The following is a 12,453-nucleotide window of genomic DNA, read 5'->3' as shown; positions in this document are numbered from 1 at the left end:
GTGCTTCTTCCCTGGGGTCCCTAGTCTGCACGCACGCTTATCTTTAGCCACGTAAATATATTCCACTTGGTTAAGTGGAACAATGCCTGTGCATTAAATTAAGTGTGTTGCTAAGTATTTCAGGATTAATTATATACTCAACTATAAACCAGGAACAGGGCTTCAAAGTTCATCAGAAAGTACTCTTCTTTATTCTGCAGAATTATAACACAACATCTAATCTTTGTTGAAAACTGCATGTCCGATCTCTTTTTTATAAACAAAACTGGACTGAAATTTTTATATTTTATATGGTGATGTTTTCTGTTGATTTTCATGGCTTCATTACAACAAAATTTATCCTTATTGTACATGTATTATTTTAATGGCAAGATCGATAGTGTGGTAATTGCTCTTCCGGTAAAAATTAAACTATAAAGTGTCCTCAGGCCAGGAAGTCCTGTCTGTTATAATTTATTTGCTAGAGGTCATCTAATGTATCACATTACTAACTCTAAAATTAAAAATTTCAGGTAAAAATGCTGCTTGTTGATAAACATAACAGATATGTAACAAGTATCTATTTTATGACTATCCTAAATATAATCACACAATATGAAAATTCTGGGAAGTGTCTTTTTTGTCTGTTTGTTTCTTTTTTCCCCTCTGCAAATAAAATTAATACCACATCTGGTTTTGATATAATACTGTAACAAAATACAAACCTAACTATATTAGAAATAAAATGATACTGCTAGCAGTGGGACAGAAAACATTAAGAGAGTTCATTGAGTTTAATGATTACTTAAAACACTTTTTTAATATCTAGAATACTTATCTTTACACATTTTCCTTACTGCAATGATGTTTGACAAGAAAAGACACAAAGCTTTTAATACAGCAGTTAGTTGCGTAATCTCTTCCATATGTTAACATACATAATGTGAAGCAATTTCAACTCTCTCAGTCTTGGATCTTTTCAGTGAAACATTATTACCGATCAAGACTTTCTCTGCACGATAGAAAGAACTTGCTGACTCTGCAGTGGAAGACAAACTCAGTATGTCAACGAGAAACAAAACTGCATGCACATGTATGCACGATTTGTATCCTTCTATTCTGACAGAGACACTCTGGAATCCAAACTTATTTTTAGATATCATTAACCAATTAAAATGATACAAGATGAATGAACCCAAAATAGAGGATTTGGCAACATCTCATGACCACTACTGTGCTCACAGCAGATATCTTAATCTTCAAAGTCTAGACAACTGGCAAGTTGACAACAGAAACTACTCTTTGACTTACAAAGAAACCCGTATTGGCTACTGAGCCAAGATGTACTTTAACTACTGCTATGCTTGTTGCCTACAGATATCTGCAACTCCTAATGGCATGCAACCAAAGGGCCATGCCTACCCTTCTTGAAAACTGCACTTGGGTATGTCTATAACAAGCACAAAACAAACCACACATAACACACTTAAGTGGAAACGAAATAATAATCTGGACACAGTGAGGTAGGATTTATTTATTTTGAGCTAGCAGATCAAACTGAAGTTCTATGTTGCCCTTTTTCACTGCTATGTTGACCCATGTTAACCAATGACTTTCTTCTGTCAGCACTGGCATCCTTGAAACACTGTATTAAAATTCCCAGATGTTACTCACAACTGATACTGGAAATACTTGCAACACATGCTATCACAACACATAGGACCATGGTTCAAAAAGCCAGCAAAAATCCCATGATGCAGACTGATGTCTGAATCATAGAGCACTTTCTGAGGGATCTGTACTACTTATCGCATGCTTTCTAAATTCTCCTACAGCCTGAGGACATGTTCCTTCTGCTCACAGCTCCTGGCAGGTATTAATAAAGCAGTCGAGGCCTGCCAAATATAAGGCTGAGTATCTCTGAATATCAAAAATGGCACAGTTTGACCTAAGTTCTCGAAACACTCCAAATCAGTTCAACTTTGATTCAGTCAAATGAAATTGGATACAATAATATTCTACTTTGCAACTTGATATCTGTGAATTTTAAGAGCCATAATATATTTCAAACCGATATGCTGCAAGTTTTATTGCCACAGTCTGCACACAAGAAATATGTTTACCATTTACAGCCTTCAGATGCAGAACTTTCATACTATTTATCATCTTTTGGGTGAGACTGCTTTAAACCACTGTGGTATTCTAAAAGTCATTCATACATGGGAGTTACCATCTGTAGCAGCATGTCTTTAAGATCGGTATTTTTCTGCTTGTCTGTTTATTTTATATGCATATACATCTATACACACATACAAGCAGCGTACCCCCCCAAACACATACTTTCAAATAGGTTTAAAAAATGAAAAGTTACTTACTTTCTGTGAAGGTGATGTGATGTTATGATGTTACAACAACCAGCAATATAGGAAAGAGAAAAAAAATCAAAATACAACACTCATTAGCTTTCCAATATAAAAGTTGCTAACATAATTCTATCATTTAAAAAACATCAGGCATTTCAACGTTCCATAAATTCCTTTCCCAAAATCACTATGAGTTACTAGTATTCAGCACATCCTTTCAAAATTCCTGTTCATTATCAAAGCAAGCTTTTTACCCCAACTCCCCCAGTCAAAAATTTCTCCAACATTTAGTGATTCTGGGCTCCCTCTACTGGTCACGCAGCCAGTGTTACCTAAATCAAAATGCCAGACTACGGTTTCCACACACAAAACTCTGTAAAAACACGCAGGGGAAGCACACATTTCAGTTATTTCCTCCTCTGCCACCCTCCTCAAAATCCTACAAAAATCTGTAAAAACACCAGCAAAAACACTACTTATTTTTAAATTGCGAACTTCTCAAACACATAGTTTCATCAGAAAAACCCTGAAAATGTCAATGGTTATACTCTTAATTTTAACAGTCTTTGCTAGACTGTTTGCCAAGAGACAAAAATTACAATCTTGGTAAAAAATTATTTTAAATATGGAAAATAAATTGACTAAAGCTAACTTGTCTAGGCAATATAGTGTGGCAGACTGTGAAAGTTCCCCAAAACTATGCAGGCAAAACACCTCAGGTCCTGCAGCAAGGCAGCATTTCAACCACTCAGCCCCACTATATGTGGTGTAACCTCTCCTTCCTGATATGTTCCCAAATCTATGACAACCACTGTAAGAGGACCACCGAGGTATTGCAAATTTGTTCCGTATTTATTTGTTTGAAATCATCTGCTCATTTCATAGAGATACATAAACAGTCACAAGGGAGCAACAATTTTTCCTCCCTGCTGGAAAAAAGTAAAACCAAAAGGCTTCAGAACTAATTTCTGATTCAAAGTCATACAGAATAAAATACATTTATAATGCACATAAGTTACACCAGTTTCAGAGTGACAACAGATAAAGAAAATAAAACATATGAGGGAAGGTTGTAGAAAACCCATTTGTGTGGTACAGTAAACAGAAAAGTAAAAGAAGGCATAAATTGTTATTTTCCAGAAACACGTAAAAGGTCGCTGAAGTTAATTGAGATAAATGTTCTTCATGGTCACTGGGGAAAGAAAAAGAAAGTTCATAGATAGTCTAAAAGTGTGAATGTAGCTGTTGATGTTTTAATCAACACCAGAACTGAGCAGGGGAGTTTGTAAAAAGACCTTTCTGAGAAGCTCATACACACACCAGTCCTGGCTGGTACATAGATGGGAGCCTGTCCCAGTGTTTGCATCGAATGATCTCTCGAGCATGCATCCAGCACTGCAACCCATGATTCTTTATCTCTTCAATAAGTCAAAATTCTTATCAAGACTGGGCTAATAATATACCCTAAGTATACTTTTCCCAACATATACAGCACCTAGAAATGCTGGAAAATTGACTAGATGTCTATACGTGCATTGCTTGCTGAAGTGTTCCACAGAGCACTACATGAAGCACTAGATACACCAAGTGTGATGAAGTCATCTTTGGCTGCTTCTTAGAAGCTTTCCACAATCTTCAAGGAGCTGTGTGCTCATGGTCCTGCAGTCAAGTGCCAGCAAAATGTCCCAACTTGCCTTACAAGATTGTAGCCATGACCTAGCTTGGGAATGCCACACAAAACCACCAGGAACCTAGGCAGCTATACCAAGACAAGACAGCTGTCCTATACATGAGGAAGATAGCAAACTGCTGCTGACTGGTCTAGAGCTGCTCTCCTCCCACAGCCATACTTGACTGAGCTGGCAGTGTTGCAGCAGCTGTTAGTGCTGGGGCTGCAGTAAGATCTTCCAGCTGGAGCTCAGAAGGAATACCCAGGAGAAGTCCACTAAAGTGAGGACTGAAAAGAAGACCTGGCCATTTTACTGTATTCAAATGGCACAGGATCCTTCCCTTGGCACAGAGGGAAGTAGAGAGCACAGGTAAACAGAAGACAATGTTGATCAGTGCAAGATTTCCTGCCAACCACTTGCAATTTTTTCAGCAATAAAAGTTTCAAATTAGTCTAAATAAACCAGCCAGCTGACCCCGGCTGGACATCATGTGCCCACCAAAGCTGCTCTATCACTCCCCTCCTCAGCTGGGCAGGGGAGAGAAAATATAAGGACAGGCTCATGGGTCAGAAAGAAAAGGACAGAGAGAGATCACTCAGCAATTATCATCATGGGCAAAACAGACTCAACTTGGGGAAATTAATTGAGTTTATTACCAATCAAATCAGAGTAGGATAATGAGAAATAAAACTTTAAAACACCTTCCCCCCACCGCTCCCTTCTTCCTGGACTTATCTTCACTCATGATTTTCTTTACCTCCCCCACAGCAACACAGGGGTGATGGGGAACGGGGGCTATGATCAGTTCATCCCATGTTTTCTTTGGTACTCCTTCCTCCTCAGGGGAAGGACTCCTCACACTCTTCCCCTGCTCCAGGGTAGGTCTCTTCCACAGGGTCCAGTCTTTCAGGAACAGGCTGCTCCGTCATGGGTCCCCCACAGGACCGCAAGTTCTGCCAGCAAATGTGCTCTAGCACGGTACTGTGGAAGGAGCCTGCTCCAGCACAGGCTTCTCATGGGGTCACAGCCTCCTTCGGGCATCCACCTGCTCCAGTGTGGAGTCCTCCACAGGCTGCAGATGGATCTCTGCTCCACCACAGACCTCCATGGGCTGCAGGGGGACAGCTGCCTCACCATGGTTCTGCACCACGGGCTGCAGGAGAATCTCTGCTCCAGTGCCTGGAGCACCTCCTCCCCCTTCTTCTTCACTGACCCTGGTGTATGTAGAATTGTTTCTCTCATATATTCTCACTCCTCACTCCAGCTGCAACTGCTGTTGTGTAGAGCTTTTTCCCCCCTCTTAACTCTGTCATCCCAGAGGCACTACTACTGTTGTCGATGGGCTCTGCCTGGCCAGCAGGGGGTTTCGACTTGGAGCTGGCTGGCTTTGGCTTTATAGGACATGGGGGAACCTTCTGGCAGCTTCTCACAGAAGCCACCCCTGTAGCCCCCCACTACCAAAACCTGGCCATGCAATCCCAAAACACACAGGAAGACTGCAAGCAGTATATTTCCTTTCTCGGCCAACGTTAAATACAGACTACATATTTGTATTGGGTCTGGCTGAGATGGAGTTCAATTCCCCATAGTAGCCCTCACAGTGTTGTGCTTTGCATTGGTAGCTAGAATGATGTTGATAACACACCAGTCTTTTGGCTACTCCTGAGCACAGCATCAGCACTGTAACATTCCTTCTGGGAGGGGACACAAGTAGGCCAAACTAACCACAGGAAAGGAAAAAGCTAAGGAAAGAAGCAAGAAGGGGGGCACTCATTGTTTCCAACGGCTGCCTGCTAAGGAACCATTATGTGTGCTGAAGCCCTGCTTCTTGGAAGTGGCAAGTAGAGAATAAACCTTGTTATCTTTCACTTTGCTTTTGTGCACACAAGTTTTTGCTTTTGCGCACACAAGTTTTTGCTTTTGCCTTAATAAACTGCCTTATCCCAACCCACGAGTTGTTTTCCATCTCACCCTCTCTTCCCTTTACGACTGGGAAGGGGAGTGATAGAGCAGCTGGGTGGGCACTTGGTGTCCAGACAAGGTCAACCCACTACCAGTATTCCAGGTACAATTTCATTCAGAGTCATCCTTCACTCAACAGCAAAATCACAGACTAAGCATGTTAATCCAAACTAAACCAATTTAAATTATCAAACAGAAAACTTGATTTGAATAATCAATTAAAATCTTGCTTTTGATTTTTTCCCACTTATTTTCCTACTGCAAGGTTAATTTGTTCATTGCTTAAAATTATTAAAATACCCCAATCAGCCAACAAATAGAGCTTTAATGTAATCTCACTATTTGATATTTGGAGACTACAAATGCATTCAGCAATTATCTAACTTAATGTACAGAAATTAATTCAAGTTGTATTTTCCGATGTTAAAATAGCAATGACATCTTATTTACCAAATCATTACAAGTACACTTATTTCTGTCAAATCATCTTTGGAAAGGAACTGTAATTTCATTAAGGGATTGGCTTTTGAATACTGAATGAAAATATATTAGATGTGCTGGATATAACATGAAAAAAGGGAGACTTTTCAAAATATCACATATCCAATATAATTTACTAAACAATAAAACCACGTCTTAATATGTGGGTAGTAGGTAGCTAGGGAACCATCTACTACTTCTACATATATAGACTAGTGAAACTGTAGAGCTGAAAGATCTTAGCCTCTCAGACAAAGTACTTATTCATAAATTTGAACAAGAAAAAAAGCATTTTACTTTTTGAGGTTCCAACTGGCTTCTTCATTTTAAAGAAGCCAGAACTTAATGAGAACTACAGAAAATACTCCTGATACCTACAGTTGATGTGACTGTCCAAACTATTTCTGTTCTGAAGTCTTAACCACTAAAATAATAAATAAAGTCACAATAAATAAAGTCTTAAGCCTTAAGTCACTTGCTAAAATTCTACAGGAGTTGAAGTACATAGAGGTAGAATACTATTTATACAGTTTGAATAAATTATACTTAAGGTTTATTCCTATTATAAGCACTCACATTTTGATCTTTAAATGTATTTTAAAGGATTAAAAGAAATTCCTTAACATACCTATTTTTTATTTTTAATGAATTTTATCCATATTAGCCAAAATTAACATCAGTTTTGTTCATATATCGGCAGCACCATGAAGAAAATTTTTACATCTCTGGTCTTATTTATGCTTCACACGTGGTACCTGACTTTCAGACTTCAGATATCACCAACAGGGCTACTGTTCTTGAGCAGGGTAAATAAGCCAAGCTATCAGGCTACGAGACAGACTAGCACAGCTCATTCACCTACAGTCTCACAGACTGTAAACAACTACCAGTAGATGGTAGGGGGAAAGACCCATTATATGTACTACTAACATTGTTCCAACATCAACCCTCATATAGATTTCTTGTTTTTCTAAATCAGATGAAGATAGAGGCAAGATTATTATTAGTATGATGGAAAAACCAAGGACCAGTACAGACATGCTGTAATGTCATAGATACCCAATGTCTATCTCAAAAGCTAGCAGTTTTCACTGAAGCTAACCAAAGCAGTGAACGCCGAATACGTAAAGCAGAAGAACCTAGTAATGAACCAGAACTCTGCCCTTTGCAGCTTGTGAGGGTGTTATAAGCAGCTAGAATCACAGCTGACTGAACTGATATCTCACCAAGAAACCAAACCTTTTCAGTGTTCTTCAAATGTAAAATAATCTGAAGCAATGCTGTAGAGAAACTCAACATAGATCCTAAATTCAAGCTAGATATCATGAAAAGGTTTTTGGTTTTGGGTGTTTTTTTGCCATTCTTAGCAGGAAATCTCATTTACAAACTCATCTAAGTCTAGTTTTACATTTTGAATTGACCAAAACTGGAATCAGGGAAGGAGTTAGAAGTGAAGCTCCTTTTACAGAGCTAACAGGTGTCCCCAGTCTCTTATCAGACCACCTTTGAAGCATTAAACAATGCTGTCTCTCCTTGGAAGAGAGACACACAAAAATTATTTTCAAGTCTTGTGTGAAGGATATACATAACAAACAAATACTGGAGATTATGCCACCACCCTTAAGACCCGTTTCTACTACTTCTAGGATCCTCCTGCATGAAGCAATATCCCTCTGGGCCTTTTGTACATCTACATACAGTCATTGTTTCAGTGATTACATGGCATTGGCACATACAATAAAGACCAAACATAATAAACCTCTAGCCATGTGTCATCATGGAAAAACTAAGGGGGACAAGTGAATGAAACTGCAGGTGAACGTGACAGAAAGACAGGGGGTTCTGGCAAGAAAATGTTATATTATTTCTTTGCTGAAGGGTTTGCCAAACTGTTTCCATTCACCCACAGTCAGTCAAAAGTGACTAACTGATCACACAATGTAAGACGTTTCTTGGAAAGCAAAGCTCTCATGCATGACTACCCATACATTTTTATTCTAATTCCCTCTCAGTAGCCAAGAGTTTGGCTCACATTTGCAAATGATGGCATAGACTTAGGGTTTTTTTCACCTCTTAGCTGTCTTGCAGCACTATGGTATATCTAATTTTTATTTTTTTTCTGCAGGGGTAAAGATTATTGAAAACACACTTGATCCTGCCTTCTGCTGTGAGCAAGGGCCTTTCATAGACATTTCAATCAAGTCTGGCATTTCCACCCTTACCTTTAGAGCACTCTGTGGTCTGAGGCCAGGGTAGATGAAATTCTGATACCCTACAACACTGAAAATTAATCTTTTTGTTATTTAGAGCAAAGTATATTTTATCTCATGGTGCTGGCAGCCTGAGAAAACTTCTGATAGTGTCAAATCTGGTGACAATAGCCACAGTAATGTTCCAGAAGAACACAACAAATGGAGTTCATCTGTGGTGAAAATGGAGCTTTATTAGGACTGATCTAAACCAATAAAATGAAAAGCCCTGGGAACAAAAGTTCATCGCAAATCTCAGTACTCCTTAAGCCAGCAAGGCTTTCTCTTTTTTTTTTTTTTTTGTACCATTTTTTTCTCAGAAGAAAGCCTTTATTTACAAAAAGTTCCAGAATCTGTATAAAATTTAAGTGCTCCTGAACATAATTTTATAGAACTACTGTGATGGATTTGCCCTTGAAAATATTTACAATGTGTCTGAAAACAAGATGCCAGCAGTATAGCAGGTAAATTTGAGAAGAAAGAATAAAAATCACACAAATCTATCATATCAATCCCATATTATACACTACAGACTGAAAGATACTGACAAGTTTTTCCAAAATTTAAATACTCCTACTCATTATTTTTGTTGATTATCTTTACTCATGCCTCTACATAAGTCTCCCTGAATACCTTGAATGTTCTGAAAAATATGCTTGAAACACCATTACACCTCATTAAATGATATTCACATATGGCAACAAGCATTCCTCGACCAGAAAGGAAATGAGAATACAAGTTTTATAGAGACTGTTTACACTTTTCTGTGTTCCCTAACACCTGAGAAAACCCCAGGTTTTTCTTCTTTGTGAAGAAAAATCTCAAAGAAAGGATATATGTAAATGTATCTCTGCACTTTGAGTCTGTACTGTTTCGTTAGATGTCATACAAATAGTACAAGAAAGAAAGCAATGCTAACAAAAAAAGGGCATTTTGAACGTGTTTTTGAAAGACACAGGCAAAGATTAAAGAGTACCTTTTGAAATCATCCCAAAAGAAAAATGTTTCAGAAAGAAAACTACCCCAAAAGAACAAGAAATCAGCACGTGTCAGTTAGTCACGAGAGCTAGGGTGTCCCCTGGACTGAGAACACCCTCCTCATTCAACATCATTTAAAAGAAACTATTTGATTTTTTTTGTGTAACAAATTCTTATACTGGTCAAATAACACTGTTCTTTCTGACAGCTACTTCCTATTCAAAAATGTATGGGGTTTTCTCTTTTTTCTTTTAATAGTTTTAACTGATTTCATTAAAAAGCACTAGTACATTTTTCATTTTCTACTCCAATATCAATGTTCACCATGAAGGAAAAAACTATAAAGACAGTGAAAAAAAAAGACTTCTTGCCACATTAAAGGAATTCTGGAGTAGAGGTTAAAAAATGGCTTTCTTAAAGAAACCATGGGTTTTATATATATGATGTCTTATTTTAGTATCAGATTTCACAGACCCCTGTGGGCTTTAAATACATATGTTTAGAAAAATGAAGTAATGACTATACTACAGTCAAAAATGTACTAAACCCAAGAAAAACACTGCCACAAAATGTGCAATGTATAAAACGAAAAAAAACACCCCACCCTTCCAAATATTCTTGGCTTCAAGGTGGGTGAAGCTTACTCCTCAAAAAAAAAAAAAGAAGTCAAGGTGGAAAGTAAAGTGACTATGCTAAACAAGACGTAGTCAGTAATCACTGAATGCCTTTTGGCCTCTAATATTTAATCATCCTACACAAGGGACTTCTATGAATTTATCCCAAGTTCTCTTGTTTAATTTGGCTTTTTAACTGGCCAGTCTCCACAACTGTCACTGCGGAGTTTTAAGAATATCTTGTGCATGTGTGTAATTGATAAACAACTGGTCGGTCAAATGCAAAAAGTACAGCCCCCCCCCCCCCCAAAAAAAAAAAGTTACAGCTATTTTTAAGAACATTCAGCTCCACCAAGGTTCACACATTCATAATTTACAGTGGGAATAACTTCCAGAAGTTATCTAGTCCAACATCCAACCCTCTGTTCAAAGCAGGGCCACTTGGATCTAGGCCTCATCTACTCAGGTTTTGTGCAATCTCCAAGAATGGAGACTTCACAGCCTCCCTGGACAACCTTCCTCCTGTGCTTAACTGCTCTCACCGGGAAAGTATTTTTCTTAGTATCAAATCATAATTTTTCATGTTTCATGTTCCATGATACATGTTGTGTCTGCTGCCTCTAATTCTTTGCTTCTCATGCTGTCATTATGCAATCTCCAAGAAAAGCCTGGCTCTGTCTCTCCTACACCCTCCCATTAGTGAGCTGTGGAGTGCCATGGGATCCCCCTGAGCCTTCTCTTCTCCTTTGTGAACAAGCCCAGCCCTCAGCCTTTCCTCATATACCATATGCTCTAGCCTCCAGCCATCCTGGTGAACCTCCACTGGACTCACTTTGATATATCAATCTCTTCCCCGGACTAGGGGGCCCAAAACTGGACATGGTTCTCCAAATGGGGTCTCACAAGTGCTGAAGGGGAAGGATCAGTTCACTTGACCTGCTGGCCACGCTCCTGCTAATACAGCCCAACATGGGGTCGCCCTTTGTTGCAAGGGCACACTGATGGACTACTATATGCCTTGTTAACCACCACAACTCCCAGGTCATTTTCTGCAAAGCTGATTCCTGGCCTGTTAGCCCCCAACCTATACCACTACATTAATCACTATGTTCCAGAGGAACAAGTTTGCTCTTGCCTTTTTTGAGTTTCATGAGGTTCCTCTTAGTGCAATTCTCTGCTGTCTTGATCCCTCTGAACATCAGCCCAGTCTTCCAGAACACCAACTGCTTCCTCCAAACTTGCTGAATATGCTGAATCTGTCCCGTTACTTAGGTGTTTAATAGTATTGTTAAATACCTAAATATTTAGGTGTTCAACAGTAACAGCCTCAGTATCAATGTCTGAGCAACACCACTTAGTAACTGGTTATCAACTAGAGTTAGCATGTTTGATCAAAACACTTTGGGGCCTGCAGTCCAGGCAAACTTCCCTCCACTCACTTCTTGAGTTCCTATTTCACCAATTTGACTGTGAAGATACTAAGGTCTTGCTAAAGTAGAGGTAAAAAACATCAGCCTCAGCTGACAATCTTGCTGATGTCCTTCCAGTGCACTACACCTATCCTTCTCTGAAGGCAGAGAAGCTTCCTTCTATTGTCCAAAGTCATAACTTTCCAACTTCCCAATACTATGAGTCTCCATTCACAGTCAGCTTGTGACTACTATGTAGGTAGTCCACGAGAAGCAAGTAGCCAGCATAAACTGTCAGAACTGAGAGAGTCAAATGACTCCTTAGGTTGGTCTTGACCTGCTGCAGCATGCCACCAAAGTCCCTAGAAGTCGGAGCTTCAAGAAGATTTTCCCTGAAGTTTCCTCAGGAAGCTCAAGAAGCCTGGAAACTGCTGCAAACTGCTCAATCTCTGATTAGCTGCCTCTGCTGGAGGTCTGCAACAGAGCGACAAAATATACTGCAAAAGAACAACAGGACTTCTGAGCCTCAGCACCACCCACCGAGGAAGCCCATGCAGCATCTGACAGTGGCTTCATTAACTCTGTTGCACAACGAAAAAGGGAAAAGGCGGCTGGACAAAGTGTTGCCAGAAAACCACTGTGAGCCAGGCCTAGTTCAGAAGGCTGAGTAGGATTCCTACTTTATCATGCTATACTAGGAATGTAATCCTGATGCAGTCACAGCTACCAGCCACACTCCTCCCCTGACT

At 39.3% G+C, this 12,453-nt stretch overlaps 1 protein-coding gene across 1 annotated transcript in view; it reads right to left on the bottom strand.

Moving 5' to 3' along the window:
* ASXL3 (ASXL transcriptional regulator 3) overlaps positions 1–12,453 on the bottom strand; it is a 129,807-nt gene that overhangs the window by 73,820 nt on the left and 43,534 nt on the right. The gene's annotated exons all lie outside the window — the stretch shown is intronic.

The sequence above is a fragment of the Manacus candei genome, unplaced genomic scaffold (assembly GCF_025592945.1).
Source record: "Manacus candei isolate 608988 ecotype Guabito, Panama unplaced genomic scaffold, ASM2559294v1 h1tg000008l, whole genome shotgun sequence".
In the NCBI taxonomy this organism is placed as follows: Eukaryota; Metazoa; Chordata; class Aves; order Passeriformes; family Pipridae; genus Manacus; species Manacus candei.
The sequence above is the reverse complement of the archived record's forward strand: the minus strand, read 5'-3'. Positions and strand labels throughout refer to the sequence as shown.